At 43.0% G+C, this 22097-nt stretch overlaps 1 pseudogene; it reads right to left on the bottom strand.

The window, feature by feature from the left end:
- Positions 1-358: 358 nt before the first annotated feature.
- On the bottom strand, positions 359-18384 carry LOC134349907 (uncharacterized; annotated as a pseudogene).
- Positions 18385-22097: the final 3713 nt, after the last annotated feature.

Genomic DNA, 22097 nt, shown 5'->3' with positions numbered 1-22097 from the left:
GGAGGTGAGTTATTAACTTCAAACTTCCTGCATAATCACTCAAAGAGTTGAACTGCATGTGCATGTAGCGAGAGCTGTGTTCCAAGGTACCGTCTACCTTGGGCCGCGAACTTATCAATCACCCATCTGTGGACACTTTCTGGAGGTCCAAGATCCGTATGCTCCACGACTGTTAGACTAAGTGTGTAAATGTAAGAACAGACTATGTTGAAAAATAAATGTGCCAGGTTTTCTAAAACTGACTCCTTCTACCTTAGGCCACGAACTTATCAATCCCCCTCATACGTCCTGCGGATGCGCTGGGACACATAATCAGTGATGTAACCTGGGGTCGTCGGGTGTTTCGGGTCTTTCAGCATCATACACTCTCGCCCAAGCGGCCCAGCCGGGGTTGATCAGACCCCAGCTTGTGTCCCAGCAGCACTGGCCCACGGATCTCCCCTCCTGATCCATGGCCATCTAGAGGCTCTCTCAGCGGCCTCTGTGATGGTCCTGATCGCTTTCCTCTTGCCAGCCCCAGAGATGCCAAGTAGGGTGTAAACTCTGCAGAGTGAGTTGCCGGCAGAACCCCTGCACCCCACTTCGATGGGCTCGCAGCGAGCCCTCCAGCCTTGCCTCCAGCACTGCTCCACCAGCTCCTGGTACCTGGCCCGCTTCTGCTCATTTGCCTCCTCAATGCGGTCCTCCCAGGGGACTGTCAACCCAATGAGGGCAACCTGCTACGAGGACACTGAAGAAAGGACCACATCCGGCCTCAGTGAAGTTGTTGCTATTTGGTCGGGAAACTTCAGCTGCCTCCCCAGGTCAACTTGAAGCAGCCAATCTGCTGCGGTGCTAAGCAGGCCCGATGATGATGATGCTGGTCTGGGCTGACATAGGGGCTGTGCTCCGGCTCTGACAAAGGAGATGTTCTTCCTCTGACCACTCCATTTACTGGTGGTCATGGCCATCGCAATGCTCTCTGCCACTGGCTTCAGCACCTGGTCATGACACCACTGGTAGTGACCTTGCCCCAAGGCTTTAAGGCAGCTGCTAAGGATGTGCTCCAGTGATCCTCTTCCTGGACAGAGAGGACATGCTGGTGTATCGCTCTTGCCCCAGACATGGAGGTTTGCAGGGCTTGGCAAGACATCATAGAGAGCCTGGATCATAAATTTAATGCGCTGGGGTTCTGCCTGCCAGATGTCAGACCAGGAGATTTTCCGCTCCAACGCACCTTCCCACCTTGTCCATGCTCCCTGCTGCCTCATGCCCACCATCCTGCTAATCCTCTCCTCTTCAACGCCAGCCCGCACTTCTTCCAGGACTAGTTGGCGTCTGTCCTTGCCTTTGGCCTTGTCACAGCGAGGTTGTGAAGCGGAGCCCAGCTCCACTCGCCCAGTTGATACTGTCCCCACCAGAGCACTGTGTCTCAGCCGGGACTCTGCTACCACCAGGCCTTCCTGTGCCTTCCACTTCCTACCTGTCCGTACCTGGATGCCTGCTGCTGCCACTTTAGGGCCCTTGGAATCCCTGTACTGCAGCACCCCTCTTGTGCGGGAAACCCTGAACTCCTCGTCCAGGCTGCTGAAGGGAAGTCGCAGCTTATTGCACCTTCCGTACAGTGCTACGCCGCTCAGACTACGAGGTAGGCCCAGCCACCTTCGAAGGTAGTTACTGACCTTCCTCTCCAGCAATTCCACAGTTGTCACAGGCACCTTGTATACCAGTAGCAGCCATAGAATTCGGGTAAGGATTCCATGCTGGTAAATCCAAGCTTTGAACCTTCCAGGTAGGCCTGACTTGTCCACTGTGGTGAGCCAGCTCTCAAGCTCTTTGGAAGCTGATTGGACAGCAGCTGCATCTCTGAGGCTACAGTCAAAGACCTTCCCCAAGCTCTTGACTGGCTTCTCGGTGATAGATGGAATTGTAGTGCCATCCAAGGTAAAACAAACCTTGTCCACCACTTTGCTTTTCTTCAATACCATGGACCTGGATTTAGCTGGTTTGAAGCTCATTCTTGCCCATGCCATGAGCTTTTCCAGGCCCTGGAGGATCCACCTGCTGCCAGGAACTGATGTTGTCGTGACAATGAGGTCATCCATAAAGGCTCTGATCAGGGGCTGCCAAACACCAGACTTGGTCAGTGGGCCTCTACACTCTGCCTCAGCTGCCTTGACTATCATATTCATGGCAAAGGCAAAGAGAATAATGGAGACTGTACACCCAGTTTTAATCCCCTTCTCCAGCCTGTGCCAGCCTGATGTCATAGCTCCAGAAGTGACTCTCAGTCTGAAGTTCCTGTAGTAGTTCATGATGAGGTCCCTGACCTTTCTGGGAACATGGTGTTGGTCCAGTGTAAACTCCACCAGTTTGTGGGGTATTGACCCATATGCATTGGTGAGATCTATCCACAGCACAACCAGGCCTCCCTTCCCCATGTGCGCATCCCTGATCAGCTGGGTGACTACTCCAGTGTGTTCCAGGCACCCACGCACTCCGGGAATTCCACCCTTCTGCACTGAAGTGTCGATATAAGCGTTCTTGAGGAGAAAGTCCGTCATTCGGCGGGACAAGACACTAAAGAAGATTTTCCCTTCCACACTAAGCAGCGAGATGGATCTGAACTGCTCCAGGTTCGACGAATTTTCCTCCTTGGCGATCAATAACCCCTCTACGTACCTCTACTGGTCTGCCACTGTCCCCCTGCAGCAGATCACTCGCAGGATCTTCCAAAGAATCTTGAGAAGCTCCGGGCAGCACTTGTACACCTTGTAGGATACTCCGCTGGGTCCTGGCGCAGAACTGGCTCTGGCTAAAGACACAACTTCCTTCCAGGTGGGCTCCCTCACATCAAACTCCACTACGGGGAGTGGTTGGCTTGTAAGGGCTCCGTGGAGGCCCAGCTCTTGCTCCCTTGCAGGGTCACTCAGGATATTACGAAGGGAATGGTCTACCTCTTCTTTAGAGCACACAAGGCGGCCGCTGAGTCTCTGCCCTAGAAGCCGTTCTGTAAAACCAAACGGATTGGCTATGAAGGCAGTTCGCTTCCTGGCTCTTTCTCTCCCTTGCCTCCAGTGCCATTCTGCTCTGCGCAGGGTCATTAGCTTCTTCCTGCAGATGTTCCGGAGCTGAACCACGGGAGGTTTCTCCTCCTCCATTGCTACCTTCAACTGCTGTGCCAGGGACCAGAGCTCTTGGTGGATCTGGGCTGCCCTGCGGTTTCATAACTACTTTTTTTTTTGACTAAACTTAACACAGCCTAAAGGAATTGAATTGAATGATTTCATCACCCTTATAAGTGGAGTTCAAATGGCAGGCTGCCAGTCAGCGGGGATCTGAATTTAATTTACTATTCAACACTTAAGCACAGCATAATCAAGTTAATTAGCCTTGATGTGACCGGGTTGTGTGAGTGCAAATATGCAAATGGAAGAAAATTTCATTTTCAGCAGCACCAGCTGTTCAATTTAGTAAAATCTGTACAATCTACTCTACTTCCGAAATATGGTTCACAGCATTATCAGTATGACATATTTCTATGCAAGTAGGCCCATTTGTAATTTTTTCAGATGTGATCTATTTTAAAGTGACATTGATTCATAATGCATCTCATATAATAACAGCTACCTTTCTCACCATAAGGTTGTAAAATCAACTCATTCATCTATACCTTTTTTGGATGAAGTATAAAACCAAAGGTTTGTCGGTTGGTCCAATTGCACATAATTGATACGATGTTACTGCTTAAAGACAAGCTAGAAATTCTGCAAAACTGTTGCCCAATTTTCACCTCTTAAGTGATATGAGGAAGAGAAAGAATAACAGGGAGGATGCTGAGGTATTGGGTGGTGGTGGAGAGAAGGTAGGATATTGTTGGTGGTGAAGAAAAAATGTCCGTGTTTATTTAGGGTGGGGTCTTCCCTTGCTCTTCTCATCTCTGTAATCAAATAGGTTAGCATGACTTTGTGACGTGGTGCAGGATTTATACATTTCTTAAAACCATGTGAATTAATGGGTCTACCTTTATGTACATCCAGCCAGCTTGTTTGGCACTAATGTTAGTATTTTTTTGAATACATCAGGCATCGAACGCAATGGTGGAAAAAAGGCTGTTGCATAGTCAAATTTGCCAGCCTTCATCATGTAGGTTTTTGTTTTGTTTTAAGTTTACCATCTAGCTCTTTTATGTCTTTTTAAAACCTACTTCACAAATAGTGCAATAATCCAAGAATCTTTCTTACATTTTTGGTTTAATATCTCTGTTCTCTATACCTTTATCACTTTGGCATCACTTCATCACACAACTGAAGTGAGTTTTGAAATTGATTTTGCCAAACTCCGCTCCTTTCTCAACCTTCCTGTCCAGCTGCATTTCTTTCGCTCTTGGAAGTTAAGTTTTACCTCAATGGTTCAGTGGTTAAGTTACTGGACTGGAGACTAGAATTCTGGACATGTATTCAAATCCCACAGTGGGACCTGGGGAATCAAAACACAAATAATTAAATAAATGTGGAAAATGTTTGAAGAACGCTAGGCTCGGTAACAGCAACAACAAAACTACCAGATTGCCATGAAAGCTGATCTGCCCCATTATTGTCCTTCAGGGAGGGCAACCTATCATTCCTAACACAGCCTGGTCTATCTGTGACTCCAGACCTACTACTGTGACTGTTTTTTTTAAACTGCCTCCTCAGTTTAGGAGCAGTTAGGGAAGGGTACAGCATTTCTGAGTTTGCAGCTTTGGTTCCTGATTAAAAAAGGAAAATGATACTTTATTCTTCAGACCAATGTTTGAAACTGATGAATTAAGCTGATTTTATATGGAAGAGAAAATCAGGTGGGTTGTAAAAGGAACATTAATTCACTGCCGCTGGAACTGAATTTTGCTCCCATTGGCTTTCAGATCTTGGTTGACAGCCATTAATAATTTTCATATCTTCCGCATGATTTCCGTCCATAGGAGTGCCAAGTTTTGCTCTTCAAAGAACCTGCTTGAAGGCCATCAGATGTTTGATGTGGTGTTTCTTACTCTAAGCTTTTTACATCTACAATATTCTATTAGATTGATCCCAGTTTCTATGTCATAGAAACTATATTTATGTATTTTAATATAATTTGTAACCTACATAAGTCTTCCAAGACGGTCAAATGAAATATTGTCACGTGTCTGATGGAATGTCTACAACACAGCACAAATATAATGCAAAGTGTATGAAACATGATTCATGCTGCAAATTATCTACGTGAATTATTATAAACACAAGAGATTCTGCAGATGCTGGAAATCTAGAGCAACACATACAAAATGCTGGAGGAACTCAGCAGGTCAAGCAGCATCTATGGATATGAATAAACTATCAATGTTTTGGGCCGAGACCCTGCTTTAGAACTGGAAAGGAAGGGGGAGGATGCCAGAATAAAAAGGTGGGGAGAGGGGAAGGAGTACAAACTAGAAGGTGATAGGTAAAGCCAGGTAGTTGGAAAAGGCAAAGGGTTGGAGAAGAAAGAGTGGATGAGGGGAGGAAAGAAAGGAAGAGGGTCGCCCGGGGCAGGTGAAAGGCAGATGAAGAGAAGAGGTAAGAGACCAGAGCGAGAAATAGAAGAATAGGGAAGGGGAAGGGAAAAATAAATCACCAGAAGGCAAAATCGATGTTCATGCCATCAGTTTGGAGGGTAGTTGGACGGAATATGAGGTGTTGCTCCTTCATCCTGAGAGTGGCTTCATCATGGCAGAAGAGGAGGCCATGGACCAACATTTGGATGGGAATGGGGATAGCAACTAAAATGGTTGGCCACCTGGAAACTTGACAAAATGGTTCTCCAATTTCTGTTGGGTCTCACCAGTGTAGAGGAGGCCAAATCAGGAGCACTGGATACAATAGAAAACCTCAACAAATTTGCAGGTGAAGTGTTTCCTCACCTGGAAGGACTGTTGGAGGCCCTGAACTGAAGTAAGGGAGGAGATGAATTTCTATACCAGTGTCAGCTATGGAATTTCTACACCAGTTCTGAAGATCAAAGAATCACAGATGGATCTTAAGAGAACACTAAGCTTAGAAAAAAGGAAAAGTACTAAGATTGAAAGTCCATGCATGCCATTCAAAGTCTTTAAGGCTGAAAATTGAATTGTGACATTTGCAGGATACGTCCTTCAAAGTACTAAGTGCTAATTAATTTAATGGAAAATCTGTTAGCTACAATGAACAATGTAATTGTTTTAAAAGCATCATTCTGTGACAAGTTTGTAAGCAATCCATTTATTAATTGACAGCTGTAATAGCATGTAATTAATTCTTACGGTGAGTGTTCATTAGCACACACTTTGGGTTGGTTTTAAACAATATTCTACAAGTGACACAGACAGAAGGAAAGAAAGGTTTCCATTTACATAATACCTTTTAGGCTCAAAGTGATTTATATTCATTAAAAACTGTGACTTTGGAAACACAGTCTAAGTTGGAAATGTAGCCACCAATTTTGCATATTAAGCATCAACAAACAGCATTGAAATTTGTAACTGGATTCACTGACTTTGTTGAAGTTTAATTGTAGACTGTGTCATATACATCTCCAAAATGAACATTAACCCCCCCCCCCCATGCTTAATATCACCAATTCCAGAGATATGAAACATGGAGTATTAAGTATGAAACATTAAGTATTCCTAAGAATGCCAGAAGCAACAATCTCTTACTTAACCTTTATCTTAATGCTTTCCATCATCTTCCTTTTTGCCACATGCAAGGCTTCAATTCTCACCGTGCTTTTCCATGAACACTGGGGCTTTCCTTTTCTCCCTGAATTCTCTTTAAGTTAAAAAGTTATCTCTGAACTATCTCTGGATCATGCCTACAGTACAACCTCAGCCATCGCAGATCTCAGCTCCTCCTACCACACCTTGTTTATAGCACTCCGATCCAACATCTGGAAGTCCACTCTTGAAATAAAACTGCTCACATGGGACCTTTGGCCTATTTAACCTATCTTCCTGAAGCAGACCAATCCTCTTTCAAGCCTCTCTCTCTCAAACTGAGCATAGTTCAGGTCACTAAGGAGCTCATTGAGCAATAGGGTTCACATCTATGCCCATTCCATGTACAAGCCAAATGGATGGAACCTCTCATCACTTTTAGTAGATTATCCACCATGTTCATCATACATCATCATAACTGCTCTCACTGGGGAACCAGTTCCCGGTCCATTTATATTGGTTTACTCTCTTGTTGCTGAGCAGAAAATGGTAAGTTCTTCACCAACGCAAGTTCCATGGTGGTCTTAGACTGAGTTTAGTCAGACAAATAGAAAAGCAGAGCTTCAGAACAAATGAAATGAATCCTTCTCAATCAGCAATAGTGATTGATTCAACAATATAGCACAAATCATTACATGCACACAATATCACACTGATAGACTGCATCTGGAGACAAGCGTACACTTGTGAGGAGCAGTCGAAGTTGTATCCTCTCCATTCCTCTGTATCTCCAAATTCTACCCAGCCTTCCAGTGTCTCCTCAGCCTTCCCGATTTCCCCTTTTGTCCCAGCCTCCCAGTGACCTGGTATTCTAACCCCTCCCCCATCCCCGCTCCCACCCTCCCACTTTCTCTTCCAGGTACAACACCGAGCAAGCTCAACTTCAACATAAAGAGAGAGCAACAGCAAAGTAAACAGAATTAACAACTGGAGTTTGAGCAGGAAGGAGAGGAGAGTTAAGGAAACTTAAGTGTTCTTACTCCTGGTCCGCAGCCCCATTGTTACTCCATTCGAGGAATCCTGACCACCAGAGAGTAGTTTCTAAATTTATTGTGAGCTGCATGATGACAGTATGTCACTGTATGCTCTTTTCATGGTGTTTTGTGCTGGCTCGGGAAAATTCCTGGCACCAACTCCACCCTCCCCAACCCTTTCTGTTGGCTGTATAGGACAATCGACATTCCATAACAAAATCATACAAAACATCCACAGTTTTTACAATACAACACTGTTGTCAGCCTTATACCCTGAGGAAAACTCCTCTTAAATTCCACTGTTCATGGAACTGATTATAGCCTGCCTGGCTCACAAACCAGCTACTTCAGTCTAGCAAGGCAATCTATAATCAATGATCCAGTTCAATATATGCCTTTCTCTCTCTCCAGTATCCACCAAGATTATTCACATTCTAAAACTGGGCGGGACTTCATAATATTGCTAAGCATAATAAAATACTAAAGTTCAAAGTTAAAAATAAATTTTATTATCAGAGTACATATACTGTATGTCACCACATACAGCCCTGTGATTCTTTTCCCTGCAGGCATACTCAGTAAATCTACAGAATTGTAACTATGACATGTGGTGTTGTGAGTCCTGAGGCTCTTATACCTTCCACCTGATGACAGCAGTGAGAAAAGAGGATGGCCAGGGTGGTGAGGATCTTTGATGATGGATGCTGCTTTCCTACGACGGTGTTCTATGTAGATATACTGAACAGGGATCTCCTCCAGCATAGGTCATTCTTCAAATATCCGGCATCTAAAATGAAAAGCCTCATCCTGAGAGCAGCTGCGGTGGAGACAGAGGAATCGAGAGAAGGGGATGGCGTTGACTGCTTCCTGCACCCGTGAGGAACTCGTTGACTTCATCCACTTTGCCTCCAACCTTCACCCTGCCCTCAAGTTTACCTGGTCCATTTCCGACATCTCCCTCGCCTTTCTCAATCTCTCTGTCTCTATCTCTGGAGACAGCTTATCTACTGATGTCTATTATAAACCCACCGTCTCTCACAGCTATCTGGACTATACCTCCTCCCAGTCTGTTACTTGTAAAAATGCCATTCCCCCCCTCTCTTAATTCCTCCATCTCTGCTGCATCTGCTGTCAGGATGAGGCTTTTCATTCCAGAATGAAGAAGATGTCCTCCTTCTTCAAAGAAAGGGGCTTCCCTTCCTCCACCATCAACGCTGCCCTCAAACGCATCTCTCCCATTTCACACACGTCTGTCCTCACCCCATCCTCCCGCCACCCCACCAGGGATAGGGATCCTCTTGTCCTCACCTACCACCTCTCCAGTCTCCGCATCCAGCACATAATTCTCCGCAACTCCGCAACAATTCCCAGATTTTCCAACAGAATCCCACCACCAAACACATCTTTCCCTACCCCCCACTTTCTGCTTTCTGCAGGGTTTGCTCCCTACACAACTCCTTTGTCCATTTGTCTCTCCCCACTGATCTCCCTCCTGGCACTTTTCCTTGCAAGCAGAAAAGTGCTACACCTGCCTCTACACCTCCTTCTTCACCATCGTCCAGGGCCCCAAGCAGTCCTTCCAGGTGAGGGCACACTTCACCTGTGAGTCTGTTGGTGTCATATACTGCATCCAGTGCTCCCAGTGTGACCTCCTGTATATTGGTGAGACCTGATGTAGATTGGGAGATCGCCTTGCCAAGCACCTACACTCTATCTGCTAGAAAAAGTGGCCACCCATTTTAATTCCATTTCCCATTCCTACTCCAATATGTCTATCCACAGCCTCTTCCACTGTCAAGATGAGGTCACAGTCAGTTTGCGGGAACAACATCTGGGTAGCCTCCAACCTAATGGTATGAACATTGACTTCTCAAACTTCTGGTAATTCCCCCCCCCCCACCTCCTTCACCATTCCTCATCCCCTTTTCCCTCTCTCACCTTATCTCCTTGCCCACCTATCACCTCCCTCGGGTGCTGCTCCTCCCTTTTCTTTCTTCCATGGCCTTCTGTCCTCTCCTGTCAAGCTCCATCTTCTCCAGCCCTGTATCTCTTTCACCAATCAGCTTCTCAGCTCTTTACTTCACCCCTCCTCTTCCCTGTTTCACCTATCATCTTGTGTTTCCCCCTCCCCTACCCCCGCCTTTTAACTCTACTCCTCATCGTTTTTTTCTCCAGTCCTACTGAAAGGTCTCACCCCGAAATGTCAACTGTACTCTTTTCCATATTTACTGCCTGGCCTGCCAAGTTCCTCCAGCATTTTGTGTGTGTTGCTATTCATCAACTGACTTTTCACCTTGCGTACATGCTAGCTAACTAAATATACTTCTGATCCTTTGTGAATGCCCAAACTTTACTCACTTCACTCAGTTTTGCTGAGGATAAATTTGACTATCTGCATTGACCTACACTTTATTAGGTACACTTGTATATCTGCTCAGTAAAGCAAATGTCTAATCATCCAATTATGTGCTCGCACCTCAATGCAGAAAAGCATGCAGACTTGGTCAAGAAGTTCAGTCATTGTTCAGACCAAACATCAAAGCGGAGCAGAAATGTGATCTAAGTGACTTTGACCATGGAATGATTGTTGGTGCCAGATGGAGGGCTTTGAGAATCTCAGAAAATGCCTATCTGCTGCGATTTTCACTCTCAACAGTTTTTAGAGTTTGCAGAGAATGGTGCAAAAAACAAAAAAGCATCCTTTGAGCAGCTGTTCAGTAGGCAAAAACATCTTATTAACGAGGGAAGCCAGAGAATAATGGACAGACTGGTTCAAGCTGACAGGAAGGCAACAGTAACTCTACTAACCAAAAGTAACAACGGTGGTGTGCAAAAGAGCATCTCTGAATGCACAACACATCAAACCTTGAAGTGGATGGGCTACAGCAGCAGCAGACTGCAAACATAAACTCAGTAGCCACTTATTAGGGACAGGAGGTACCTAATAAAGTGGCCACTAAGTGTACATTTTAAGTGCTTTACTGAACACGTGAAATTGCAGTGTCCTTGTTCTTTATTATATCAGAGCAATGTAAGTGAAATATCTGAACAAGTATCTCTTAAACACAATTTGCTATTTTTTGGACATCACTAAGCAGTTTCCTTTTCAAATGTTTGACTCCAGTATTTACAGACTAGGATCACACATGGTAAAATTGGATTTGTTTCAAATTCACACTATATAAATTACAGATATCAGCACTATTTGGTTTGCAATCCTGAGGAATAAAATCCAACAATGTTCACTTATCCTGCACTTACTGCATGTTGTTCTATTTCTAATTACACGTTGCTCCAAGGTCTACTCGATGTGATCTATTTGCCTGGAATTTTCCAAAATGTAACTGAGCAAAACAGTGCTCTTTGTCTTCACAGGGTGAGCCAGTGGTCTTACATGTGCAGTTAAACATGGAAATCATGAGCTGTTGTTCTAACTGTCCCTGCTCTTACAGAAACGTAGCCTTAGAGATCTCTCATCAAGTTTCACCGCTTTGTGACATGTGGAAGTCTATGATGTAAATGTAACTCCATATTTTAAAAAAACAATGCTGGAAGAGCTCTGTGATTCAAACGACGTCTGAGGAGGCATTAGGTATATGTATGTGAATGTTTCAGATCAAAGCCCAAAGTGAGGACTGAGAGTGCTGGAGGAAGATTACAAGTAGACAGCAGTAACAGGGTGAGGTGTGACAGAGGCTGCTAGGTGTCCCACGTTTGTTCCATCCCTGCTTCCGACTTCTACAGACTGGCTATCTTCCCCCTACACTCTCGGTCCCAATGCAGGATCAGCCTGAAACATCAACAAACACCTTTTGCCCCCACGGATGCTGCCTGACCCACAGAATTGTTTTTGTCTTATTTTTATTTCGGCATCTCCAGTCTTTTTTGTCTTCTTAACTGTAATCACATGTTGAATCAGCTTACCAGGAATTACTTAGTGCTGTCACACTTAATTGAGTATTAACAATCTACCTATTTTTAATCTGCCAAAAGTGCCTCCTGCCTTGAAAAATGACTGCAGATCTCAAGCCTCATTGCATCTCCCCAAGAAAATTGAGTTACCTCACTCATTGAGATTTAAATTATTATTGGAGATTTATTATTCTTCACTTTCTCCTTCTGTCTCTTTTGTTTTCTGGATATGATATTACTCTGGATTAAGTATTCAAATTTAAGATTCCTGTGGAAATTTCAGATATAATCAACATATTTCCGAGGCATTTAGTTGTATACTTAAATAGGCAAAGCATAGAGGGAAACAAGCTTACTGTGGGCAAAAGGAATTAATGTAGGTGAACCAAAAGGTCATGTGGACATGGTGGATTGAAAGGCCCATTTCTATGCTGTACAGCTCTATGACTATATGATATTATATACTGCATTTATAATTGTTCCATCTGATTGGTTAAGGAGATGCATATTTGCTTACAAAATCAAAAGACTTAAAATCTGAATTTAAAAGAAAATATTGGAAATACTCAGCTGATAAAGTTGAGTAGAAACACAGTCAATCTTTCAGTCCAAGCAAGGGTGATAATGGTTTTATGAATGGGAAGGGACGGTGGAGATGTGAGCAGAAGATTATGATGAGCGAGGGTTGTCAAGAGTCCTGACAAAGGAGTGGAGCTAAGATACAGTTGGTGGTGACATCTCCTTTGCTCCACTGGACAATGTGAAGAGAGAATGTAAAAGGGCGGATTCCACCTGCAGAGGACTTCCTCCTCTAAAGCACCTTCCCATGCATCCACAGGAGACAAAACATCTGCTTGTTGACAAAAAAAAAGCAGAAATTGCAGGTAACATCTGTGGAAAGAGCAATAGAGCAATAGTTTCAGGTCCAAGACTCTGTTTCCAGAAGCTCAGGAATACTTTTGCAGACTGAATACTGGTGATCTGCAAAGTGATCATCTAGCCTGTGTCTGGTTTCTTCAACACAAAGAAGACCACACTGAAAAAACCAAAAGCAGTACAGTAGATTGAAAGAAATGCGAGCGAATTACTGCTGTGCTGGAAAGACTGTTTAGATCCCTGGATGCAGAGAAAGGAAGAGGTGAAAGGACAAGTCTGGTGAAATGCTGATTACTTGTACCTCTTCCAGTTCAATGTTCACAATGTAGTTCCCTGGAGCTCAGAGAAAGTAAACACTGATTGGGTGATTGTGGAACATAATACTTTCATCCAGTCCAAAAAGGTGAGCTCAAGCAACTGTCTCTTTAGTTCTTCATCTCATCTACTCTGGTCTGCCTATCTTTGGTGTTTTGAACTTCTGTAACAAAGCTAATTGTAAGCTTGATGGGCATCAGCTTATCTTCCAGCTTGGTACATCACAGTCTCAATAATGAATTTCGAAGAGTCAACCACACATCAGTCTTGTATCTCTATATCTCCAGCATTCAGGGTTTCTCTCTTCTTTTCTGGTATTTCACATTTTATTCTCTCCTCCCATTCACACTTCCCCCATTCATAATTTTGATTATTCACAAATCTGTACCTTAATTGTTCAGCCAGGTCCACTACATCCTGTGGCATTTATGTTTTCTCCCTACTAAACCTGACCTTTCATTATCTTCTCTCTCAACTTCTAAACTGCTTCATTTTAACTTTTCTCGTTCCAATGAAAGGTAAGTGAACTGAAAAGTTTGGTGTGTTTCTCTTTCCACAGATGCAGAGTCATTTCAGCATTCTCAGTTTTTCATTTCAGCTGAGGTTATTAACTCTGATTTTTATTTTCTGTAGATGCTACCTTGACTTCCTGATCATTTTTTAGTATTTTTGATTTTTATTACACAAGTTGCTAATTCTGTTCACCAATTGCCAAGGAACTACATTAAAATGGCTTTTGAAACATTTCATATTACAGTGAAAATCTGCATTGAAACTCCACAAGTAAGTGTGATGATCCTCAGGTGTCTTACCCTCATAGCTGAATTGAAAAATTTGAGTTATTGCGGAACACAATTAACCCAGATTCAGACTTGATTGCACTGATGTTAATTGGATTTAAATGGCCTTGCAAACCTAGTTTGGTCTCACCCCGGTGCTTTTTAACTGCTCTGTTTCTATGCGAGAGCTAAAGGATGTTACCAGCTAAATTAACATTTAGAGATTAGAGACCATTATATTTAAGTTATTCATTATCAGTTATGATGTGACCTTTAGTTGCAAGTGCTCGATTGCTCAACATCATGCCAACACTACTATTGCAGTCTTTTTTTCTTGCCAGGTCTTGGGGGTACCCTGGCCATTAACCAATGTTTTCTTTGGCAAGATATCCTGGATTCCTAGTCTGGCAAGAGAATGCTGCTCTAAAGCTTTTGGCAAACAGCAGAGGTCCTGTCAGACAGCTGGTATTGATTTAGAGGTTGTGCTGGAGTCTACACTCTGTTCCTTCAACCATGTTTGCAGACCATTCACATTGGCAACGTTACATCAGAACTGACTTGTCAACATAAACTGTTGCTGAAGAAAGATGCAAAAATTGTGATTGGGGCTTGTTTAGAGTTGCAGTGTAGGATAGTTGAAATATAACACTAAGATTTAAAAGGTACGTATTCACAGTGTCTTTTTAATAGAACCATTTCTTTAAAGTATGTATAAAGGTTATAGAGCTTTTCAATGGTTCAAAGTCAATTTATTATCAAACTACATATACGTCACCATATATAGCCCTGAGATTCGTTTTCTTGTGGGCATACTCAATAAACCTATAATAGAATAATAACCTTTGAAAGACTGCACCAACTTGGGCACTCAACCAATGTGCAAAACAAAAACAAGCTAAGTAAATACTAAAAGAGAAAGAACAATAATAGTAAATAAGCAATAAATGTCAGGGACATGAGATGAAGAGTCCTTGAAAGTGAGTTCATAGGTTGTTGGAACATTTCAATGATGAAGTGAAGTTGAGTGAAATTATCCCCTTTGGTTCAAGAGCCTGATGGTTGAGGGGTAATAACTGTTCCTGAACCTAATAGGGTGAGTCCTGAAGCTTCTGTACCTTCTTCCTGATGGCAGCAGCAAGAAGAGAGCATGTCCTTGGTGGTGGGGGTCCCTGATGCTGGATGCTGCTTTCCTGCAAAAACGTTTCATGCAGATGTGCTCAGTGGTGAGCAGCTCTTTACACATGATGAACTGGGCCATATCCACTACGTTTTGTAGGATTTTCCATTCGAGGACATTGATGTTTCCATACCCAGTTGTGATGTAGCCAGTCAGTATACTCTCCACCACACATCTATAGAAGTTTGTCAGAGTTTTAGATGTCATGTTGAATCTTCACAAAGGAAGTAGATGTGCTGCTATACCTTCTACACAATTGCACATATGCTGATCCCAGAACAGGTTCTCTGAAATAGTAACACCTAGGAATTTACAGCTGCTAACCCTCTCCACCTCTGATCCTCCAGTGAGGACTGGCTCTGGTTACCATCTCCTGAACTCAATAATCAGCTACTTGGTCTTGCTGTTATTGCGTTAGAGGTTGTTGTCATGGCACCGCTCAGCCAGGTTTTCAATCTCCCTCCTACATGCTGATTTGTCACCACCAATGACTCAGCCTATGACAGCGGTGTCATCAGCAAACTTGAATGCGGCGTTGGAGCGATACTTAGCCACACAGTCGTAAGTGTAAAGCTAGTAGAGCAGTGGCTAAGCACACAGCCTTGTGGTGCACCTGCGCTGCTGGAGACTGTGGAGGAGATGTTGCTGTAAATCCAAACTGACTGGGGTCTGCAAGTGAAGAAAGCGAGGATCCAATTGCACAAGGAGGTACTGAGGCCAAGGTCTTGAAGCATATTGATGTAGTTAATAAAGGGTATCCGGATGTAGGTATACTGTACAAGATATTAAGAGGAATAGATAGAGTGGATAGCCAGCACCTCTTCCCCAGGGTACCATTGCTCAATACAAGAGGACATGGCTTTAAGGTAAGGGGTGGGAAGTTCAAGGGGGATATTACAGGAAGGTTTTTTACTCAGAGAGTGGTTGGTGTGTGGAATGCACTGCCTGAGTCAGTGGTGGAGGCAGATACACTAGTGAAATTTAAGAGACTACTAGACAAGTATATGGAGGAATTTAAGGTGGGGGGTTATATGGGAGGCAGGGTTTGAGGGTTGGCACAACATTGTGGGCCAAAGGGTCTGTACTGTGCTGTACTATTCTATGTTCTATGCATCTTTGCTATCTAGATATTTCAGTGTTGAGTGAAAAGCCAATGAGATGGCATCTGCTGTGGATTTGTTGCTCCATTAGGCAAATTGGAGTAGATCCAAGTTGCCTCTCAGACAGGAGTTGATATGTTTCATCACCAATCTCATCACTGATGCTATAAGAACCACTGGACAATAGTCACTGAGGCAGGTTACCACATTCCTCTTAGGCACTGGTATAATTGAAGCCTGCTTAAAGCAGTTGAGAACCTCAAACTGCCAAAACAAGAGGTTAAAGATCTCAGTGAACACTCTAGCCAGTTGATGGGCACAGGTTTTCGTACTTGTCCAGGTAGCCTGTCTGGACGAGGTTCTTTTCATGGCTTCACCTTCCTGAAGGCTCCTCACAAGTCAGCCTCAGACGCTGAACTCACAGGATCAGTGGGGGCTGTGGGAGATCACAATGGTTGCTCCATGTATTGGCAGTCCGAACTTTCAAATCCTAACTTGGTAAGTTGATTTTTATTGTCACATATACCGAGGTGCAGTGAAAACTTCAACTGGCATGCAATCCATACAGATCATTTGTATTATGAAAGTGCATTGAGGTACTAAAGGGAAACAGTAACAAAATGCAGGATAAAATGTTGCTTTCACAGATAAAGTGCAGTAGAGGTTGACAGTAAGTTGCAAAGACATAATAAACTAGACTGTGAGGTCAAGATTTCATCTTGTCATTCAATAGATTTATGACAGTGGGACAGAAGTTGTCCCTAAGCCTGGTGTTCTGTGCTTTCAGACTTTTCTATTGTCTACCTGATGGGAGTTGGGGGGTGGGGGAGAAGAGCAAATGTCTGGGATGGGTCGGTCTTTGATTCTGTTGACAGCTTTACTGAGGTAGAATACTTCCTATGGTGCATCTCTAAAAATTGGCGAGGGATAACTGAAGCATGCCAAGTTTGTTTAGCCACTTGAAGAAGTAGAGATATCGGTGATCTTTCTTGGACTTGGTGTGTACAAGGTTTGATCAGGACAGGCTGTCAGCAGTGTTCATTCCTATGAACATGAAGCTTTCACTCTCTTAACCTCAGCATGGTTGATGTAAACAGGAGCATATGCACTGCCACATTTTTGTTTGCTGACACTGAGGGAAAGGTTGGTGTCATGACAAAATGTCACTGGGCTTTCTATTTCTTTCCCGTGTTCCAACTCATCATTATTGGAGATTTGACCCACTACAATTTTGTCATCTGCACACTTGTAACTGGAGTTAGAGCAGAATCTGGCCACGTAGTCATGAGTGTAATTTGTCTTTTTGTCCTATATGCGCTATGGATTGTTCAAGATTGTTTGTGTTAGTTCAATTGAAACAAGTGGTTACATCACACAAAATTATAAAATTTTCCCCTTGGATCTGCAAAGCACTTTCTGACAATTTTTTTAAAAATTCATTTTGAAAGAGGTTGCCATAAAGCATTCCAATTTGCATTTCTTGAGTGATTCTGGACTGACTCTTGTTTTCTAAAAAAAATTCTCACTGTCCCTAGTGGCTTCATTAACTTTTCTTAAAAACCAAATCTAAAACGAAATATTTAAAAAATGCTAAGAGTGTTAAATATTATCGAGCAACACTAAAAAGTTCTACTAATGTGGTGCCTTTAACATTCAGAAATTTCTGGAGTACTTTACAGAAGATGTTTTCTAAAAATAAGATGCCAAGTCAAGTGAGTTATTTGGATAGGTGACCGAAAGCCTGGTCAAAGTGGTACATTGTATGGAGTATCTGAACAAAAAAGAAATAGAGAAAAGGAAAAATGGAGAGGGACTTCCAGTGCTTTTGGCCTTGGCAACAGAAGGCACAGCCATTACTGGAAACACAGCTAGCTAAGTTTGTGATTGCTCAAGAAGTCTGAAATGTGAAAACTCAGATAGGTTAGATAATTTTACGGCTGGAGGAGGTTACAGTGATGGAAGGGCAAGACCATGGAAAGAAGTGAAAACAAGAATGAGATAAGCAAATGGAAGTTTATGCAAGTTGGAGTATACGAACAGAGCTTTGGATGACCTCAAGTTTACAGAGAATACAATAAGAGACATCCAGATTTTCATTAGAATGGTGAAGCCAAGAGGTAGTAGAGTTCATTGTTAGTTCATCCTAGCTTTGTTTGTTTCTCATTTTAGTTTCTTTAAAAATGAACCTTATGCTTTATTTTGCATTTTTGCCTTATTGTTCTACACTTACTGATTTAGGATTATTGAGTCACGGTGTCACAAAGCACAAGTGAGAGGCTCTCTGGCCCACGGCCTGGAGTTCCTTTGCCTTCAGCCATTCCTCTTGTACTCTGACTTGTGCTTATACACTCTGAGAGCATTCCTGGTCAAACAAAGTTACTCTCAGAGATTCAGGGTATCGCAGCAAACCATTCTACCTGCTGCCTTGGCCACCACAGTCAAGGGAAACTGGGGGAACTGTTTTGTCGAGCACCTCCACTTCGTCCACCAGAAGCGGAACTTCCCTGTGGCCAACCATTTTAATTCCGATTCCCATTCCTGCTCCAACGTATTGGTCCATGGCCTCCTCTTGTGCCAAGATGAGGTCACCCAAAGGGTGGAGGAACAGCACCTTATATTCTGACTGGGTAGCATCCGACCAGATGGCCTTAACGTCGATTTCTCCTTCCAGTTTTAAAAAAACCCTCCCCTTCTCCTCTTCCTCTATTACCCTCTCTGGCCTTTCACCCCTTCTCACCTGTCTATCACTTCCTCCTGGATCCCCTCCTCCTTCCCTTTCTCCTATGGTTCACTCTCCTCTCCTATCAGATTCTTTCCCCTCAAACCCTTTACCTTTCCCACCCTCCTGACTTCACCTATCAGCTTCCAGCTGGACTCCTTCCTTTCCCCCCGACCTTTTGATTCTGGCATCTCCCCCCTTCCTTCTCAGTCCTGAAGAGAGGTTCCGGCCTGAAAAGTTGAATGTTTATTCATTTCCATAGACACTGTCTGACCTGCTGAGTTGCTTCAGCATTTTGTGTGTGTTGCTTTGGATTTCCAGCATCTGCAGACCTACTCATGTTTAAAGATATTTCTACTGTTTATTTTTGTTATTTGTGAACAGGTCTCACTGTAAAGTATCTAGAAAAGTTCTTAATGAATGTTTAATGGCTTGTTAATCCAATATTGCTACTTGGGGGTACATGGGGTGTTCAGGCAGGGGTAGTACCTCTGCTGGCGGCCTTTTCATGCTCGCCCAGGAGCAGCTCATCCACCTTTGGTCCCCACCTGCTACCCAGCTCTCACCTGTGGCTCCAAGTAACTGTTTGCATGCGACCGTGGCCACACCCCGCTACACCGCTTCAATAGGTGGGCAAAAGCAGATGAGAGTAGCTGGGTACCTCCAACCCCAGTGAGATAAGGATATGTCCACCCAGCATGTGAAGTCAGTTCCGGCGGACCGGGTGGATGAGATCATCTACAAGATCCAAGGTGGTGCTGCAATGCTTCATGAAGAGCGAAGGGCATGAAACGGCACAGAAGGCATCATGGGTATCCGCTGCAGACGAGGAATCTCCAGTCATGACAATTTTTCATACCATTGGACCAAAATTTTTGAGGCCGAGAGAGTGGAACCGCCCCAGTGAAATGGCTTTTTCACTCTAAAACTCCTTCAGCACTGGTTACATCATCGTCGGAAACGACAGCAGACAGCCAACATGCCGCTACTTAAATTGTGATTTGGCTCCATGAAAACTAATGTTCCGCATGTCTATTGTAAGTTGCTCAAGCTATAAGGAATTCTCATGATTTTTAAATATTGTTAAAATCTTTACATTTCAATTTCTTTGTTTATCACAAGTGTATGTTTCCACCCTTATTGGGCGTTTAATATAATGTTCGTTAAGTTAGTTTAAAAACATTTATTTTGTTTGCAGAGATGCTATCTGAGGGAATCATTTAATATGATCCATAAGAATTCTTTAATATGATTGGCTGCTCAGCCAGCTTGATGTTACTGCATCTGCCAGGGCTTACGTTGACAGCAGCAGGTGATAGGAAAAAGGAAGCTCTTACCACAGAAGCTACTACATCCTAGTGAGAATTTTTGTACAACTTCTGAAGCACCAGGCTCAAGGACAGCTTCTATCCCATCGCCCCTGAACTGACCACTTGTACATTGAAGATGAACTCTTGACCTCACAGGTCAAGGCCTGCTCACCTTATTGTCTACTTTCACGACCTCTCCAACAGTAACATTATATTCTGCATTCTGATATTGCTTTTCCTTTGTAATATCTCAATGTTTTGAAATTATTTGTATAGGTGGCATACGAAACAAAGCTTTTCACTGTATATATGTGCCAATAATAAACCAATTCCAAGCGCCTCACCACAAACAATGGGCTTAAAAATACATGTGTTGAATTATTTTATGCTTATCTTTGTTTCTATAGCAACTCATGATTTATAAAAATGGCACTATTTAATAAATCATATTGGAGAATGTATTCTGATGGGTTCATATGATTGTAATTTTCAAAGTTTGTATTCTTAAGGAAGCATCTAAATGATATACAGAAGTGTAATAAATTAGTGAGCACTTTCAGAAAGATTATCTTTATTATTTCAACACACGAACGAGAAAATCTGCAGATGCTGGAAGTCTGAGCAACACACAGGTACTGCCGAAGGGTTTCGGTCCGAAATGTCGACTGTACTTTTTTCCATAGATACTGCCTGGCCTGCTGAGTTCCTCCAGCATTTTGTGTGTGTTGCTTTATTACTCCAAAATGTCTTACTGTAGCTTGAATACACTTAACCATTGCAAAATGTCAAACTTAGCAGAATATCTCCAGGAACTGTATTATATTTGAAACTGTTTTATATCTGATCAACACACTCAAAATGCTGGAGGAACTCAGCAAGGCAGACAGCATCTATGGAAAAGAGTATAGGCTGAGACCCTTCATCAGGATTGATCTGATATCTGATATCAGGAGCCTATATCTGATACCTGCTACTGGTGAAGGTATTGTCAGGTTGTGCTATATCGTGTCTGTGTGTTTTAGCCACATTTTTGACCTTAGACAAAAATAATCCAATAAGATGTCCTTTTACAAGGTTAAACCTTTCTGAATTTTGTAAATTCTTTTAACTGAACCTGAACCAAATGACATTTAGTCATTTGGCTCGTCATAATAGTCAAACCTCTAGATGTATCCAGCGAGAAGTTGAAGTCCTGGATTTACTGACAAATGCAGAGTGTTTAATCTTTCAGTTCCCTCCATCACTGATCCACTTGATGCATGATGACACTGCTTAGTCTTGCAAGGATTTCACAGACCAGTTTAATCAGTGCAGGACCCGACACCTCACTGGTCTTGTTATGGATTGAAAATCTAAGGACTAGAAGATAAGAGTGAAAGTAAGGTGCTGTTTTTAATTTATTTTAATACATTTTAACAAGTTTCAAGGTTTTAATGAATTTTTAATCATGATTTTTATAAGCTCATGTAACATGCTGTAATGTTTCACTGCCAATGTAATGACTTTTCTGTAATGTTTCACTGCTAAGGTAATGGTTTCTCTGTAGCATCAATGTTTGGGTTATGACTAGAGAAAATGAGGCTTTGGAATGTATGTTAGCAGGATGTTGTTCTTTCTTATGGGTCTGGGAGCAGGGATTTTGCAGTCTTTTGTCGGCGAGAGATGAAGAGGGAAGATGCGCGTGGAGAGAGCTGGTTGATTGCCGGATGGAGTGGACTGGGAACGAGGGTCCGAGGGTCGGCGATGCTCGGAGGAGGTCGATGGTGGACAAATGCTGTATCAGTGAACTCCAAAGTGCACATTTGACGTTTTCCTTAAAATGGGCCCTTTTTCTTTTTATTTTCTTTACTAACCCTATATTCAGATTAAGATTTATAAAGTTCAGTCATTTAATTGCATATGGTGTACTGTCTGATACTTTGCAGTTTGGATTTGTAACCGGGCAACACATCACCCAGCATCCATACAAACAAGATTTTTCAGTTTGGCAGGGCCAGAGGCCGTCTTCCCCGAGATGAACATGTGCTGGCTGAGCCTGAGGTTACACTGAAGTAACTATGATGAGTTTAATTGCTTCAATTTTGATTGTTTTCTTGAGTCTCTGAATGTCAACACACAAATAAGAGAAAATCTATTAAATCTTTTAAAGTGAATAATAGGTTTAATGGCTGACAAAGCTCTGTCATAATTTGGTTGTCAGAC

The sequence above is a fragment of the Mobula hypostoma genome, chromosome 7 (assembly GCF_963921235.1).
Source record: "Mobula hypostoma chromosome 7, sMobHyp1.1, whole genome shotgun sequence".
Classification (NCBI taxonomy): domain Eukaryota; kingdom Metazoa; phylum Chordata; class Chondrichthyes; order Myliobatiformes; family Myliobatidae; genus Mobula; species Mobula hypostoma.
The sequence above is the reverse complement of the archived record's forward strand: the minus strand, read 5'-3'. Positions and strand labels throughout refer to the sequence as shown.